The sequence below is a fragment of the Schistocerca nitens genome, chromosome 2 (assembly GCF_023898315.1).
Source record: "Schistocerca nitens isolate TAMUIC-IGC-003100 chromosome 2, iqSchNite1.1, whole genome shotgun sequence".
Lineage (NCBI taxonomy): Eukaryota > Metazoa > Arthropoda > Insecta > Orthoptera > Acrididae > Schistocerca > Schistocerca nitens.
Genome location: NC_064615.1, coordinates 322,352,746 through 322,360,318, shown reverse-complemented (window position 1 = coordinate 322,360,318; position 7,573 = coordinate 322,352,746). Strand labels below are relative to the sequence as shown.

Here is a 7,573-nt window from a genome sequence, read left to right as displayed (position 1 = left end):
AAACATTTTTAAAGTTACTGTAAAACATTTAACAACAAAATTGATGAAACAAAACAAGAACAGGGCTATGTGCCAACCGCTCTAACATAAAAACGGGGCAAGTCTACCACTTATATCTGTAAATAAAGGGTTGTGGGAAGGATAGTAACAATTTTACTATTATAAAAATCTGGTAACTACTGTATACAGTTTTTCTGTAATTATATTATTATTAAGTCATTATCCCTACAAAAGTGCTGTGTTAGCAAACAATCTAGTTAAAGAACAAAGACAAAATCAAGCACATTAATGTGTTCTTAAGTTTTATTTCAAAATAAATGCCTTGTACAAAATTTAAAAAGTTATATTTTGTATTAATTTACCACTCTTTCATAAACAAAATATTACAATGTTACAGTCTATAAACAGCTGCTGTGTTTCATCAATCAGATTTTGGTAAAACTGTTTTCTTGGTTGAGATACGGTATCATCTTTTTAAGTCGTCCTTCTCAGTTTGTGTTCGGATAAAGCGTAACAAAAGCCTCGGACATTCTGCTGTAATTTAAATCTTGGCCTAAAAATAGAAAGGAGCTTATGCCCTTGTGTAATGGCTCTGGCCCTTGGGGAAACTTCTGATGTGTTCAAAAATGCGTTTTACATCAGCAGCTATATACTTACTTTGTTTTTATTTCCCCTACGTTCAATGTAGGTGACATGACCACTCTTTTTTTTTTTTTTTGCTTTTACCAAGGTTTCCACTCTTCGCCTGCTAATTTTGTGTATTTTCAGAAACTTGAAAATGTCCGCCTTCATCAGGAATTGTATAAAAAACTCTAGTCTGTCTGCGACTCTCCTCGGGTTCTTCGTAGGAACCATGACGCCTTCTTCTAACATTGCATCATCAAATAAGAGTTCTGCTTAAAATTATAACCTCTTTCGTAGAACTTATTGAATATGTGTTCCAATGGAATGTCTCTACATTCTTTTAGGTTTGATGTTGGTGCCGCTATCAAACACGGGAATTAGAGGCATTAAATAATTTTTGACTGCCACGAATAACCTGTTTGTTTGCTACTCTGCAGTTAGTTCAAAAATGGTTCAAATGGCTCTGAGCACTATGTGACTTCTGAGGTCATCAGTCGCCTAGAACTTAGAACTAATTAAACCTAACTAACCTAAGGACATCACACACATCCATGACAGAGGCAGGATTCGAACCTGCGACCGTAGCGGTCCCCTGCTCCAGACTGTAGCGCCTAGAACCGCACGGCCACTCCGGCCGGCTGCACAGTTAGGTCTACCACTGTCCAGGAACGAAGTCAAACATAACCTAACGTGGAACCAAGTCAAACATAACCTAACGTGGTCTGCATAATCTAAACACAGGTTAACTTAAAATGCCATATAAAAATCATGATCAAGCGAAGTTCTTCGAAGAAACCTTACGTAGTCCTAAGGCGTTAAAGTGATCATACACATTTACCTCATCAGGTGGAGGTTGTTTTTGAGGTACAGGAACTTTCTTATTGTTCTCATGGTTTTCCCTAGACTCTTAGCTTCTTATTTAATTCGGAAACACTACCTTCACCCATTTTCCGACTCTTTGTTTTATCCATCACACAAACGTCTGCAGTGAGAAATTCAATATACATCTGACACACACACACACACACACACACACACACACACACACACACACACACACACACACACACACACACAACGTTGTGTGTGTCAGTGTCTGTAGACAGACAGAGCAGGAGGGTGTTAATCTGGCGCCGGCTGCCGTATGCAGATAAGAGATCCGCCCCGCGCCAGGACGAGAGGCAGATAACGATAGGCTGTCGGGCGACCCGACTTCCTCGAACACGCATTGCGCGCTGGAGGCTGCATTTCTCTCGCGGGAAACTACTGCCAAACCCCCGGCTCCTCGTGTTCCAGGAATCACAGCCGGAAAACGACGCGCAGCTTCCCGTGGCCCGACAGCACCTGCCGACTCTGCTTAGCGAGCACGTTACGACGCCTTACGCTACCGCGACGATACGGGAAGTCGAAGCTTAAATTAATCGGAGCTGCCTAGATTCTTCTCTCAGATGCAAAAAAGCGTGTTAAAAATCAACGTTGTTATCTGGAAAGAATTTTAGTCGTCAGGCTTCGTCAGCGTGATTAAAAAAAAAAAAGTTCTACATTACTTCCAAGCAAAATGAGTTTGCTTATCAAGAATTGCTTTCTCTTCTACGACATTCTTAACAAGGAATACACGTTAATTTACTTTCTGCTAACTTCAGTAATGTGGTATTCTTAGATTAAGATTGTGACCATCAAATTATCGTTCGAAAAATGAGACCTAGATAGAAAACTTTTGTGTTACTTATTTATAGAATGGGATTATCTGATTTCCTTTCTCGCAAAAAAGGATAGTGGCGTTGAGAAATTTTTTTTCTTCGAAAAGAGGGCGGTAGGCGTTCAAATGTGTGTGAAATCTTATGGGACTTAACTGCTAAGGTCGTCAGTCCCTAAGCTTACACACCACTTAACCTAATGTATCCTAAGGACACACACACACACACACACACACACACACACACACACACACACACACACACACACACACACGAGGGAGGAATCGACCTTCCGCCGGGACCAGCCGCACAGTCCATGACTGCAGCGCCCTAGACCGATCGGCAAATCCCACGCGGCTATCTATGCTCTACATCACTGTTATCCCGTTCAAAATAGTCCCCATTACATATTACAAACGTACGCCAGCGCTTTTTCTATTCTCGGAAACACTTCTGGAACTCTATGGGGTAGCTTTTGGCTCTCGGCGATTCGATTTTTTAAATTCATTCTTGTTTTTAAAACGATGGCCTTTTTTTTACATGGAACAATCTCAAATGAATATCGCGGCTGGAACATAGTTACAATAATGTTTTTGGCCAAAAAGCCGTGACGTATTTTGCCAAAATCTGGACTTTTTTCCGGATTGCATCTCCAAGATTCGTTGAACGTTTAAGAAATGCTGTTCGTTGATCGTTGGATCTTGTCGCAGGAATCGCGCTGCACTATGCCATTAAAATCGATAAACGCAGTGAGCTTAATCTTCCCAGTAAAATTGCCGAGCTTTTTCCAAGGTTGACGATGGGACGATTCATCTTTAGTTTCGACGTCATATCATTAAAACCATGTCAGCACACCTTTGATTCATTTCAGTAGTTCTGCATCATTCTTGACATCATCTAGCGACTCGTGAGTAACTTGCAGTCGCCACTGTTTTCGTCCGGAATTTAACAATTTTGTGCAGGTTTTGCAGTCACATGTTTCACAACCAAAGCACCGAAAATTTTGATGGAATGAGACAATTGACATACCAACATCATTAGCTAAATCCTTGATTATGATTCGATGATCATTCTATATTTTTCCACGATTTCATAGTTTGATGACGTTGGGAGTATTCGGGGCGCTCATCACATGCAACCGCTACACGGCCTTTTTGCGAACGCTTATGCCGCTCGTAATCCTCCGTTCGCGCGGATGACACTCGGCATCCACATGACTTTCCCGCTCAATTTTGTCTGACATGGCTGGATTGAGTTCGCGCCATTTTCAGTACCTTTCTGTTAACTCTCCGGCTGTTAGCTCCAAGCATTGTTGTCTGTCATTTGCGAAAGATACATTGTTTATGAAACATTATTGCAGTCTGGAGGGTACTTTTCAACCGCGCGAGCTCTGCTGCCACGATCTCAAACAAAGTAAGTCTGTATTACTTTATTGCTTTCCTAGATTCAATCGATCTTCCATGTGCGTAAATTTAGACGTATTGAAACTGATTGCAGTTACCTTCCACGTTACTTAGTATTCTCTTTATTTTTAAATTGTGGAAGAAATGTCAAAGGCAAAAAACCTCGGACTGCTTTTAGTAGAGATCCTAATGAATGGTGGGAATGGTTCAATGAGCTGAGTGATGAAGATGCTCACGGTGATAGCGCTGACTCAGACTGAGGATTCTGTTCATGAAAGCGGTCATGACTAAGGAACAGAACAAGAAGTGTCAGAAAATGATGAATATGAATCACAGGAAGAAGTAACTAAAGAGGATGCATTTTTTAGGGAAAAATGGAATAACTAAACGGAGGAAAAATAAATACCCTACCAGTGTTGGAAGCAGATTTTGTAATTTTATTACGCATTTGCCTGGACCAAAAAAATCAAGCTCTCATAAAAAAGAAAGAAATTCTGAATTTATTCTTGGATGAAAACATAATAATCATTATTGCAACATACACTAATATATAAATCAATTAAGTTCGTGGTAACATCTCTAGGGAAGGGGACGCTAAATAAACATGCGATAGAGATCAGAGCTTTCATTGGTTTGTTATATCTATGTGGATCTTAAAGATGTTCTAGGAAGAGTATATCGAAATACTGGGATAACTCAAAGGGAAACGGACGTGAATTATGTTGTTTATGCATAAGTGAAAACAGATTCAGATTTCTGTTGAGATGTCTGAGGTTTGATAATATCTGTGATAGAGGTGTTCGCAGAGAGATTGACAAGTTTGCTGCTATCAGAGAGGTGCTTGAGCTATTCACGAACAATTGCCAAAAATATTTTTCACCTAGTGTATATCTTACTGTTGACGAACAGTTTTTGGCATTTGGAGGAAACGGCCCGTTCAGGCAATATATTCCTAGCAAACCTGCAAAGTATGGGTTAAAAGTGTTTGCTTTGATCGATGTAAAAACAGCGTACACTTTGAATTTAGAACTGTACGTCGGTAAGCAACAAGAGGGACCATATAATGCTAGTAATTCAGCTGAAGATATTGTTCTTCGAATGGTCAAACTGTTTCAAACGTTAGAAGATATTATACTTCGTACAAATATTAAATGTATTATATTTAGATTTAATAAAAAGTCATAACACCAGTTACAAAGACTGTTCAAAGTGTACAAATAGTCCACTTGCTTTGTGGACGACACCAGTCATCCGCGCGAGTGACCATGTCAATCCCTTTTTATACCAAACTAGTTGCTTCCGCCCACACATTGACGGGTGTCAGTCTATCGCTAAAGTGCAACAGTGCTTCAAAATTTCGAAGCAGTCGGTGAAGAACTTCGAGATTTAAAATTCTGACAACACACACATACATTTTTATTTATATAGATGTAAATGTACTTTTGTATAAAATGGTAACTCTCCGAAAGTTCTGCACCGAATGCTTCGAAACCGTGCCTCAACATTGTACTAAAAACAGCCGTCGGCCTTAGAGTTGAGACGCCACCGGGGAGAAGAGGCCGTCGCACACTGCGGATGTTGTTTTTTAGCTATATTTTCCGCGCTGCTCGCAAACAATTATTTTTAACAGCTCTGGAGCATTTTTAATTTTTGAAATGCGTTAATACGGAGATATTGTACAGGGTGTGTATCTCTAAGGGTCGTCGGACGCACTTTCCATGGTCTTTCGCTAGTTAACTTGTGATTTAGTATTTTCGATGTGTTCACGTAACGCCCAGTGGCGACAGGAAGCATTGGTTTGTTCCCCGTTTGTGTTTAAAGCGAAATTTTGCGGGCCCATTCGATAGAGCGGTCACAAATTAGTGTAGTACGATATTTGTTTTACAGATGTGTGTTAAAACAGGGACAGTAAAACTCTAATAACCAGTACTGCTGGATTTCTGTTTGTTCATTTTTTACTGCGCTTGGTAATTCATATCGGTTAAACAAATATCGCACTAGACTGATCTGGTACTGTTGTGTTGAATCGTCACGTAAAATTCCGCTTCAAAAATAATTTTGTTTGTAACTGGAAACAGACGCTTTCCGTCCACACTAGACATTGCATGAAAGGCGTGATAAACACTATTTTGGGCTGACTTCAGCTACACGCTACAAAAGGGGAAATTACAAATATCTGGCGAAACGCCAGAGAAAATTTACCTGACGTTTCTTCCGAGAGCGACGCTGTATAAAGATAATGATTAGGATCAAGACATGCACAGGATTTTAAGTTACCTCATCTATATGTATACTGGTGAAACATTAAAACAGTGACGTTGCAAACGTAGTCGAGAAGGTATCAGACGAGCGGAGGGAAACATATTAAAGATTCAGATTTTCACTCTGCAGCGGAGTGTGCGCTGATACGAAATTTCCTGGCAGATTAAAACTGTGTGCCGGACCGAGACTCGAACTCGGGACCTTTGCCTTTCGAGGGCAAGTGCTCTACCAACTGAGCCACCCAAGCACGACTCCCGCCCCGTCCTCACAGCCGTACTTCTGCCACTACCTCGTCTCCTACCTTCCAAACTTTACAGAAGCTAAGTTGGTAGAGCACTTGCCCGCGAAAGGCAAAGGTCCCTGGTTCGAGTCTCGGTCCGGCACACAGTTTTAATCTGCCATGAAGTTTCATATTAAAGATTGTTCAGAGAAAGGAACCACCCATTTGCAGCTATTTCAAAAGATGGTATCTGCCACAGAAAATGCGCAGTTCTACGTCACCGCGTCAGGGCTAAAAACAATCTCCTTGTGGATACTCAAATCTGCTTCCATATATTCCAAATATGGGCCGCCAGTTATAATGCAGAGCGAAGCTCATTTCACATCATTTAATCTTTCAAAAATCTCACTTTTCATTTTGACGTCGATATCGTAATAAACCAGTTACTCACCTGACGAATATACTTTCCTTTTCATTGCCACCTGAAACTTTTTGTGCGGAGAGAGTGTCGAATCAACCGATGAATCGTAATATTTTAAGACCATAAATTTTCATTTCTTCAAAGGTTTTAGACCCGCCCTAGATCTCAATAAGTACCATTATAAAATCATCAGGCTATACTATTACTACTTCGCCTATGTTGGAATTGCTAAGATGATGAGCAAAATATACATCTGCCTTATCACGTAATTGTGTGCTGAAGTTGTTGTTCTTATTCCGTCTTTCGCTCAGCATGGCACTTCTTAAGTGTTTCGTTCCACATACGAGGTCTGTCCAAAAGATTCAGGAACTTTGTCCACAAAATTTTTCTACGCTTACCTTTCACTTATTGTGCGTGGTCTCCTTCGAAATACCTTCGTCCACAATTGATACACAGCTCCCAACGCAGTTTCCGCTTCGGAAGCGGTCTTGGTACGCCTCTTCCTGGTTCGCGCGAAGCACCGTCTGCGAATTTTCTTTTATCTCGTGTCGTTACCAATCTTCGTCCTTTCAGCGGGGTTTTCAGCTCTGAAAATAAAAAAGGTCCGCGGGAGCCAGGTCTGGAGACTACAGAGGATGAGGCAGCAGTGATTTGTGCAGTAGTCACGTACTAACACGGATGAATGTGCGGCTGCGTTATCGTGATGCAAGAGCTATGAAAAGTCGCCACATTTCAGGCCATTTCATTCTCATATTTTCTCGCAGGCGTCGCGACACGTCCCGACAGTACTGTCGATTAACAGTTTGTCCCTGTGGCACGAATTCATAATGAATTAATCCTTTAAAGTCAGCATGTCTGTGACATTTGACCTGACCTGACAAGCCCTTTTTGGTATTGGAGAAAATTTCCGCCCATTGTGAAGATAGAACCTTCTGTCTCAACATCA

The 7,573-nt window shown here is 40.9% G+C and overlaps 1 non-coding gene across 1 annotated transcript; it reads right to left on the bottom strand.

Moving 5' to 3' along the window:
- Positions 1-6,159: 6,159 nt before the first annotated feature.
- Positions 6,160-6,234, bottom strand: Trnas-cga (transfer RNA serine (anticodon CGA)). The gene has a single exon. It is a non-coding gene; the product is annotated as a tRNA-Ser (tRNA).
- Positions 6,235-7,573: the final 1,339 nt, after the last annotated feature.